Source organism: Macadamia integrifolia, chromosome 9, assembly GCF_013358625.1.
Source record: "Macadamia integrifolia cultivar HAES 741 chromosome 9, SCU_Mint_v3, whole genome shotgun sequence".
Classification (NCBI taxonomy): Eukaryota; Viridiplantae; Streptophyta; class Magnoliopsida; order Proteales; family Proteaceae; genus Macadamia; species Macadamia integrifolia.
Window position 1 is genome coordinate 29,777,916 of NC_056565.1, and position 10,000 is coordinate 29,787,915.

The window sequence follows — 10,000 nt, forward strand, 5'->3', positions numbered from 1 at the left end:
CAGTTCTTCTTACCAAAAATGGCCCACTTGGAGCTCTCAATTCCATGGAGCGGCTCAACGAAGCAGCCACTCCATCCTACCTATTTAAATTTTGAGAATAGGTCGAGGGTGTTGCGCCTCTGATGCCTCTAATCATTGGATTTACCCGATAAAACTCGCCCGCGGGCTCCAGCTATCCTAAGGGAAACTTCAGAGGGAACCAGCTACTATTTGGTTTGATTAGTCTTTCTCCCCTATACCCAAGTCAAATGAACGATTTGCACATCAGTATCGCTGTGGGCCTCCACCAGAGTTTCCTCTGGCTTCAACCCGCTCAGGCATAGTTCACCATCTTTCGGGTTTCGATAGGTATGCTCTCACTCGAACCCTTCACAGTAGATCAAGGTCGGTCGATGGTGCAACCCACAAGGGATCCCACCAGTCAGCTTCCTTACGCCTTACAGGTTTTACTTGCACGCATGTCAGACTCCTTGGTCCGTGTTTCAAGACTGGTCGAAGGGGGAGCTCGACAGGCTGATGCCCGAAGCATGCAGTTGCCAATAGGCATGCCATCGAGGTGCATGCTACCTACCATGATTGTGGCGACGACATCTCCTCAGGCATAACGTGACAACTCGGGCTTGGGACGCCGCCGCAATCCACATCGGTCCACGCCCCGAGTCGAGCGATAGATCGGCTATTAACTGTTCCGCATCCGATCGAGACGCATCGCCGGCCCCCATCCTCTTCCCTCCTAACAATTTCAAGCACTCTTTGACTCTATTTTCAAAGTCCTTTTCATCTTTCCCTCGCGGTACTTGTTCGCTACCGTTCTCTCACCCATATTTAGCCTTGGATGGAATTTACCGCCCAATTGGGGCTGTATTCCCAAACAACCCGACTCGCTGATAGCTCCTCGTAGTGCAACAGGGTACGGACATGATGGGGATTTCACCCTCTCTGGTCCGCCGCTGAGGATGCTTCTAAAGACTACAATTTGAATGACTAAACCGCCTGATTCTCAAGTTGGGCTCTTCCCGGTTCGCTCGCTGTTACTAAGGGAATCCTCGTAAGTTTCTTGTCCTCTGCTTATTGATATGCTTAAACTCAGTGGGTCACCCCGCCTGACCTAGGGTCGCAGTTGAAATGCCATCGAACGGAAATTAGGGTCACCAGAGCCCAATGGGAGCAGAACACGCACATGATGTCCAAACAATGGCAAAGTGGCTCAAACCACCACTCATCGTGACACTTGCCACACAAGGGCCCTTGACTTTGGGACGATCGCACCTCAAGCAGAGACACGGGGGGCCAATCTTCGCTCCGTACCACCACCACAAGGGGCAAAGGAGGTGGGGCAACATGACGCGTGATGCCCAGGCAGGCGTGCCCTCAGCCCGATGTCCTAGGGTGCAACTTGCGTTCAAAGACTCGATGGTTCACGGGATTCTGCAATTCACATCAAGTATCGCATTTTGCTATGTTCTTCATTGATGCAAGAGCTGAGATATCCATTGCCGAGAGTCGTTAAGATAGATTCGGTTCTAGAATGACCACACCACACCAAAGGCACAATGATGTCATGTCCTTTCCGTTGTGAGTTCCTTGGCACCGACTGTGCCGGTGGTTATGTTTGTGTTGAATGCTACGAAGGATTGCAGGCCAACCTTTTACAAGGGTCGGGAAGGAAGGAGCTCACGCTCCCACGCCCTACCTTGATGGCGTAATACAACATGTTCACAGGTCTTGCTGGGCTGGTATCGACAATGATCCTTTCACAAGTTCCCCTATAGAAACCTTGTTACGACTTCTCCTTCCTCTAAATGATATGTTTCAGTGGACTTCTTGCGACGTCAACGGAGGTGAACCACCCACATTGCCGCGATCCGAATACTTCACCGGACCATTCAATTAGTAGGATCGATGGGCGGAGTGTACAAAGGGCAGGGACATAGTCAACGCGAGCTGATGACCCGCACTTACTAGGATTTCCTTGTTGAAGACCAACAATTACAATGATCTATCCCCATCATGATGAAATTTCTAAAGATTACCCGGGCTCGTCGGCCAAGGCTATAGACTCGTTGAATACATCACTGTAGTGCATGCGACCCACAACATCTAAGGGCATCACATACTTGTTATTGCCTCAAACTTTCATGGCCTAAACGGCCATAGTCCCTCTAAGAAGTTGGCCGTGGAGGGTCACCTCCACATAGCTAGTTAGCAGGCTGAGGTCTCGTTCGTTAACGAAATTAACCAGACAAATCGCTCCACCAACTAAGAACGGCCATGCACCACCACCCATAGAATCAAGAAAGAGCTCTCAGTTTGTCAATCCTTACTATGTCTGGACCTGGTAAGTTTCCCCGAGTTGAGTCAAATTAAGCCGCAGGCTCCACTCCTGGTGGTGCCCTTCCGTCAATTCCTTTAAGTTTCAGCCTTGCAACCATACTCCCCCTGGAACCCAAAATTTTGATTTCTCGTAAGGTTTATGGTTGAGACTAGGATAGTATCTGATCATCTTCAATCTCCCAACTTTCATTCTTGATTAATGAAAATATCCTTGGCAAATGCTTTCGCAGTGGTTCGTCTTTCATAAATCCAAGAATTTCACTTCTGACTATGAAATACGATTGCCCTTGACTGTCCCTGTTAATCATCGCTCCGATCCCGAAGGCCAACGTAATAGGACCGAAATCCTATGATGTTATCCCATGCTAATGTATCCAAAGCATAGGCTTGCTTTCAACACTCTAATTTTTTCAAAGTAACAGTGTCGGAGGCATAACCCGGCAATTAAGGCTGGGAGTGCATCACCAATAAAAGGGACGAGATGATCAGTACACACCGTGAGGTGGACCGATCAACCCATCCCAAAGTCCAACTACGAGCTTTTTAATTGCAACAACTTAAATATACGCTATTGGAACTGGAATTACCATGGCTGCTAGCACCAGACTTGCCCTCATATGGATCCTCGTTAAGGGATTTAGATCGTACTCATTCCAATTACCATTCTCGAAGAGCCCGGTATTGTTATTTATTGTCACTACCTCCCCGTGTTAGGATTGGGTAATTTGCGCGCCTGCTGCATTCCTTGGATGTGGTAGCCGTTTCTCAGGCTTCCTCTCCAGAATCAAACCCTAATTCTCCGTCACCCGTTACAACCATAGTAGGCCACTATCCTACCCTCAAAAGTTGATAGGGCATAAATTTGAATGATGCGTCGTCGGCACAAAGGCCATGCGATCCATCGAGTTATCATGAATCATCAGAGCAACAGGCAGAGCCGACGCTGACCTTTTATCTAATAAACGCATCCCTTCCAAAAGTCGGGGTTCAGTGCACGTATTAGCTCTAGAATTACTACGGTTATCCGAGTAGCAAATACCATCAAACAAACTATAACTGATTTAATAAGCCATTCGTAGTTTCACTATCTGAATTAGTTCATACTTACACATGCATGGCTTAATCTATGAGACAAGCATATGACTACTGGCAGGATCAACCAGGTAACTTTCCTTCTCGATGCAAAAGCACTACATGAACCACATCCCCAATTGTGCATTGGGTGATGCTACTCCATACATTAATGGCGATCTATCGTTCTTATGCAACAAGTCCCAACCAAAGGATTCAAGAGGACACACACACACATCCAACTTGCCCCACAAAATGTCCCGCATCCTAGAGCACAAACAGTGCACATGCACCACTGATACAGAGAAAGTGGACATATGCATTGTATGCCAAGCCACCTCACAGCAACCACAAGGGCAGGCAAGAGGGACGAAATGAGAGTTAAGGGGAAGCTTCTTTCCATCCAACTAGGTAAGGAACACAGGAACCATTTTCATGCTCTTGACAAAGACACTTTTGGCCCATCGCAACCCATAGAGGTATCTGTGCATAGTAGTTCAATACACAAGCAAAGAGCCCATAACCACAAGAAAAACAATAGCCACTCACATGCATTGCGTCCACTACCGACACAATCCACCACCAAACCTACTACAACGTAATAACGATTTGGTAGAAGAAAAATCAATAGCCCCACTAAGCATGAAAATCTCAACAATCAACAAGGGTCGAGGGACTCGAGATCTATCTCCACCTACAAGCTTGCAACCTAAGTTCTCCGAAGACCCACGTTAATGTCGTATTATAACACTTGCGGCAGGAGACATGTAAACACCTCCCCACCTAGGTGTGACTTAGAAACGCGATTCGCCAAATAGCAAATGCCACAAGACCGAGTATGAGAAAGCTCTCGCAAGCAACAAACCCATGATAATGCATATTTTTTAAAAGAACAAGGGTAGGGGGCAAGGGACATGTGATTTTTCTCCATTTGCAAGCTTGCAACCTATGTTCATCAGAGACCCACATGAATGTCGTATTATAACACTTCCAGTAGGAGGCATGCAAACACCTCCGCACCTAGGCGCGACTTAGAAATGCATTCCTTCAAATAGGAAAGGCCACAAAACTGAGCGTGACACAACTCTTGCAAGCAACATACCCACGAGAATGGAATTTTTTTTAAAAAGAAAGGAGGGGGGGAGGGACTCATGATCTACCTCCACCTGCAAGCTTGCAACCTATGTTCTCTAGAGACCCACGTTAATGTCATATAATAACATTGGCCGCAAAATGGCATGCAAACACCTCCACACCTAGGCACGACTTAGAAACGCACTTCTCCAAATAGCATAGGCCAAAAAATCGACCAAGAAAAAACCCTTGCAAGCAACAAACCCATGATAATGTAATTTAAAAAAAAATAATAATGGGATGGGGGGGACCAAACAATTATTTATTGTGCACACTGACTTGACCAATGATTCCGTGGAACCCATTTATTGGGCCTGTCAATGTAGACAGCAGCCCACCCCTTGCACCATGACCTACATATGACGACAAGCCAAAGAGCAAAGAGGGGAGGAAATGCGTGACTATGGCCACACTCGCAAAAAGTGGTACTAACACAACTGCACATGGTAGGAAGCAAAGCACGTCAAACTACCACGGTGCCTAGATGGGATTAATCAAGGGGACCAACGTGTCATTTCCACGTTTTTCACATGCCATAACTCTCTTGGGCATGCTGTAAAAAAACTAGCAAAAGTGGTAGTAGGCTACGGTGAGGGTGTAGGTGCAGTGTGCAGGCAGCCATACAAACCCACCAGCACGCATTGGCCGGCCAAGGTGCAAAACAAGAGGCTAATCATCTGGACCATCATGCCGTGTTGCTGTCCTTCACATGCTATGCAACTCTTGGGAATGTCATGTGGCTATCGGCATATGTGGCAGCAGCTATGCAGGGAACCATGCATGCCCAGTAGCACGCCATGGCAAGCCACAACATACATCAAAGGCAGTCGTCGGAACCAACACGCCTTGATGGTGATTTTCACATGCTAGGCCAATCTTGGGTATGCCATGCGACTACGGGCACATTTGGCAATAGCTGTGGGGGCACGGCAGCACAAGGCAAGAACCCTTGCGCACCCAACAACCCAAGGTGGCAGGCATCAGTGTGTGACAGAGGGGATGAACATTGGGATGTATTGGCCATTTACTTGTTTTCAAATGCTGTGCAGCTACGAACACATGTAACAGCAACTGTGGGGGCATGGCAGTGGAAGGTAGGGAGCCATGCACACCCAGCCGCACACGGGTGCATGTAGTGGTGTGCGGCAGATGGGCTGACCATCTGGACAGACGAGCCATGTACTTGTTTTCACATACATGCCAAGCCTTTGTTGGGCTTTCTCTGCAGCTATGAGCGTAGGAGGCAACAACTATTGAGGCATAGCAGTATATAGTAGGCAACCATGAGGGCTAGGTAGCATGCCATGGCAGGCGCAACGCACACCAAGGGCCAAATCTTCAAAATCGACATTCCGTGTGGGTGTTTTGCACATGCCATGACACTCTTGGGAATACTGTACGATGACAGACGCATGTTGCTGAAGATGTGGAGGCACAACAACACAAGGCAGGCGGCCATGTGCACCCAGCAGCACACAATGGCAGGCAACTGTGTGTAGCAGAGGGGATGACCGTCGGGATGGACGCGCCTTGTACAAGTTTTCACACACCATGCCTTCGTTGGGCATGCTGTGCATCGATGGACACATGTGGCAGCAGAAGTAGGGGTGTGGCAACGCATGGTAGGTAGCCATGTGCGCCTAGTAGCCCACGGTGGCAGGCAATGTTATGCGACAGAAGGGGGGGCGGCGTTGTGCGACAGAAGGGCTGACCATTAGCAAGGACGTGCACCTTCGTTTGGTATGCTGTGCCGTGACTGGCACATGTGACAGTGGCTATGGGGTCAAGGCACGCAAGGCAGGCAACCATGCGCATCGAGCCGCATGCAGTGGCAGGCCTCGACGCACACCAAGGCCAACTCATTGAAATCGACGTGCTATTTCACTTTTTTTCCCATGCCATGGGTCTTTTGGGTTTGCCTACCATGCCTGCTCATTGTCTGCTACCCCACTATACAGCCCCTCAGAAACCACCCGGGGAGAGTGGCACCCCCCTCCCTTAAGGTAGCTCTTATGCTCTTTGCCCCTTTCCAGAAGGAGACCTGACCCCACCTAAAAAATATACCGGACTATTTTTTGAGCTTCAAATATCCAAATCAAATGAAACTTGGTATAAAATTAAGGAAAATCCATTTATTATTTTCATATAAAAATCATATTTTTTGATAAATATCTATTTATTTTATTAATTTTTTAATATTAAAAAAATATTAAATTCAAAAAACTATGAAAATTTTATTTTAATGTATTTTTCTGAAAACTAAATTTCGGATGTCTTCCAAAGGTTGATAGAATGTTCTGAAAAGATATTGGACCATTCCAACTTATTTTGATATTTTTTAATATTTTATGATTGAAACATTACAAAAAATAACAAAAAAATGGAAATGCGAGGTTTAAGTGAAAATGATTGTACTTTGAGTGCCAAATAGCCAATTGCAAGGCTTTTCTAACCCAAAGGGATGTTTTGCACAACATGATTTAAAGACCCAAACAATGTTGTGCGGGTAAGGCCTTGACGTGTGTAGCAGTTGGTGCCTTGTGTGCAACCGAAGGCAGCAAAGGAGCCACCGTTGCATGGGCCATGGGGACCATGGCAACACCCATGTGTGTGCGGCGATGTGCATGGTGGACTACAGACGTGGGCAAAGAAGTGCAGCAATGCCTGCAACCTTGCTCGTGCCATGTGCTGAAATACCCATAGCATGTGTGGCCATGCCAGCCATCAAGATCGCCACATGGGAGGCCATGCTCGCGAACTTGCACGTGGTAGTGCAGCCATGTGCTATGCATATGCGACCACGCAACGGAACCTTGCTCGTGGTGGTGCAGTCGTGCCTGCAACCGCGTGCGCGGCACGTCTGGCAATGCACGCAACCTTGCGAGTGGTAGGGCAGCCAGGGGCACAGCATGTGCGGCCATGCCCGCAACCTTGCGCGGTCGATAGTGCAGCAGTGTGCAAGACAACCTGCCATCATGCACGCGACATGTGCATCCATGCCAGTAGTCATGCGTGCTATGGCCTGCAACCTTGTGTGGGGTAGCATTGCCATACTTGCACCCGTGCGTGCAACATCGTCCGTGCAGTAAGGCCTTGATTGCGGCCAAGTGCGCAGTAGCCTGCCACCATGCATGCACCTTGTGCGGCCGTGCGTGTGGTACTGCTGCCTTGTGCACTGCCTTCATATGCACTTAGGCACACTTAGGGGGGCATGCGTAGGCATAGTCATGGGCACGTATATGTGCACACTTGCGGCATTCAAGAGCACACTTAGGCAACCTTTGGGGCATTCAAGAGCACAATTCGGCAACAATTGGGCTACACTTGGGTGCACGCGTAGACACACTTATTCAACACATGGGGACACGTATAGGCATACTTAAGGCGACACTTGGGGCATTCAAGAGCACGCACAGGCACACTTTGGTGCACACTTAGGCAACAGTTGTGGGCATGCATGGGAACAGTTAGGCAACACTTGGGCCATTCAATGTGCACATATAGTCAACACTTGGGGTGTTGTGCGGCCATTCAATGTGCACACATGGGCACATGGAGTCAACACATGGGGGCACGCGTAGGCACACACTTGGGCCATTCAAGAGCACATTGTCACGGCTTTAGACCTTTCTAAGCAACCGTGCCGGCAGTTAGCACTTCCACTTGCACTAAGTTAGCCTAACCACCCTTCTTAAAGGACTTGGGAAGAGAAGAAGTGAACACAAGAGTGAGTTTGAGAAGAATGAACTTGTATTGCACTAGAGAACTCTTGAGTACAAGGCTTGAGAACTCACTTGCTTGGTTGAACACTCTTAGTTGGTCCTTGGTGAGTATCTTTGCCAAATGAGGCAACACCTACCCCAATTACAATGGATGGCTAAGATATTTACAAATGTCCTCCATCCAACGGTTAGGGAGGAAACTAGAAGCTTCCTACCTCCTTAGTGGAGCTCTAGAAATCTCTCCCAAAATATCTGCTATGAATATCTTCTACAAATATCTATAATAAAATATCTATTGTTACTTCACCTTTGTAGAAAACTCTAGAACTTGGACCTTACTTAGCCCAATGGCCTAAGTCCATGGGCTTAGTGAGCTAGGCCCATGGAACTATGTTGGGCAGGTCATGACACTCTCCCCCACCAAAATCTGTGATGCCCTCATCACAACCTCCTTGTGATACTTTTATTCATGAGCTGTCTAGCATGCCAGTTGTCTCCCATCTCGTATCGCTCTCTGGTTGCCCCTTCCACTTGACTAAATACTCCACGTAAGGAGATAGTTTGTGTCTCTAGATGATTGGACTAGCAACCAAATTAGCCTCCCTCTCACAAGGAGTAACACCTATTGGGGTTCTTGTTGTTGTCATATAACTTGAGCCTCCTACAACGTCGTTTGGTTGTCTCCGTTCTCTCGTTTGCATCTTCCTCTTCTTGGCATGGATGGCTTGCTCCCAAATTCTCATTGTCTTGCCCTCCGGTCTAAGGGTAAGAAAGCACCTAGCCCTTAGATGGTGTTGGATAACTCTTTTAGACCCAAGGTTCATCTCGACCCCTCAAGCAATATTATGGGGAATTCTTTGGAGTTGATAGCCTTAGGACGCCCTTGGCCTGAGTTCCTTTGCCTCCTTCGTCAAGGCAAGGTTGTGTGTGGCTCCTGTATCTACCTTCGCCTGTGTGGGCTTCGCATTGATGCACACTTTTGCAGACATAAACCCCTTTTGAGTGTTAAGGGCCTTGACCCCTATCTCGGCCCTGGTGGCACCACGTTGCATTGGGGACCCCTTGCATGGTGGCTTTTCCTCTTAGCCCTCTCCCTCCAATAAGGCACTAAGAGCTTTCCTCCTGGGGCAATCCCTAAACCAATGTAGCTCATCACATAGGAATCACTTGTCTCTAGGCTTGAACCGATTCCTCTTATCACGCTTGTGCCTTAGTGCCTCTCCTTTAGACATGTCATGAGAGGTAGTGGCTTCCCTCGCCACTGCCCTCGAACTCTTCCCATACTTCTTCTCCAAATTGAGCTTCCACCTTATTCAACCCCTTTGCATACTTAAGCCTTAAAGGTGGCAACCATCTCCTCTTGGTTACTTACTATGGTGTTGAGAGCACCTTGTAAAGACCCCTTGAGCTCCCCATCTGGCCATCAAGCTCCTCCCTGAGCTCCACATGGCCTTTGAGCTCCTCCCCACTTTGCCTCGGTCAATACTTGCTCCCCTCGAGCTAAACGAGGCCCCATAGCAACACCAAAGTCGATGAACTTACCTTTGCTCCTTCTTTGCTTACTTGTGTAGGTGTTGGTCTCTATTCCACAGATTTAGCTTGCTTGTCTCCTATCCCACAAGCTTGCCTCCCTCACAATTGAAGCTCTTAGCACTTCCACTAGCACTAAGTCAACCTAACCACCCTCCTTAAGGGACTTGGGAAGAGAAGAAGTGAACGCAAGAGTGAGTTTGAGAAGA

At 48.1% G+C, this 10,000-nt stretch overlaps 2 non-coding genes across 2 annotated transcripts in view; both read right to left on the reverse strand.

The window, feature by feature from the left end:
• LOC122090394 overlaps positions 1–1,117 on the reverse strand; it is a 3,361-nt gene extending 2,244 nt beyond the window's left edge. The window contains exon 1 of the ribosomal RNA XR_006143619.1: positions 1–1,117. This exon is cut by the window's left edge and continues 2,244 nt beyond it. This is a non-coding gene — a ribosomal RNA (28S ribosomal RNA).
• Positions 1,118–1,349: 232 nt separating this feature from the next.
• Positions 1,350–1,505, reverse strand: LOC122090417. The gene has a single exon (XR_006143637.1). It is a non-coding gene; the product is annotated as a 5.8S ribosomal RNA (ribosomal RNA).
• Positions 1,506–10,000: the final 8,495 nt, after the last annotated feature.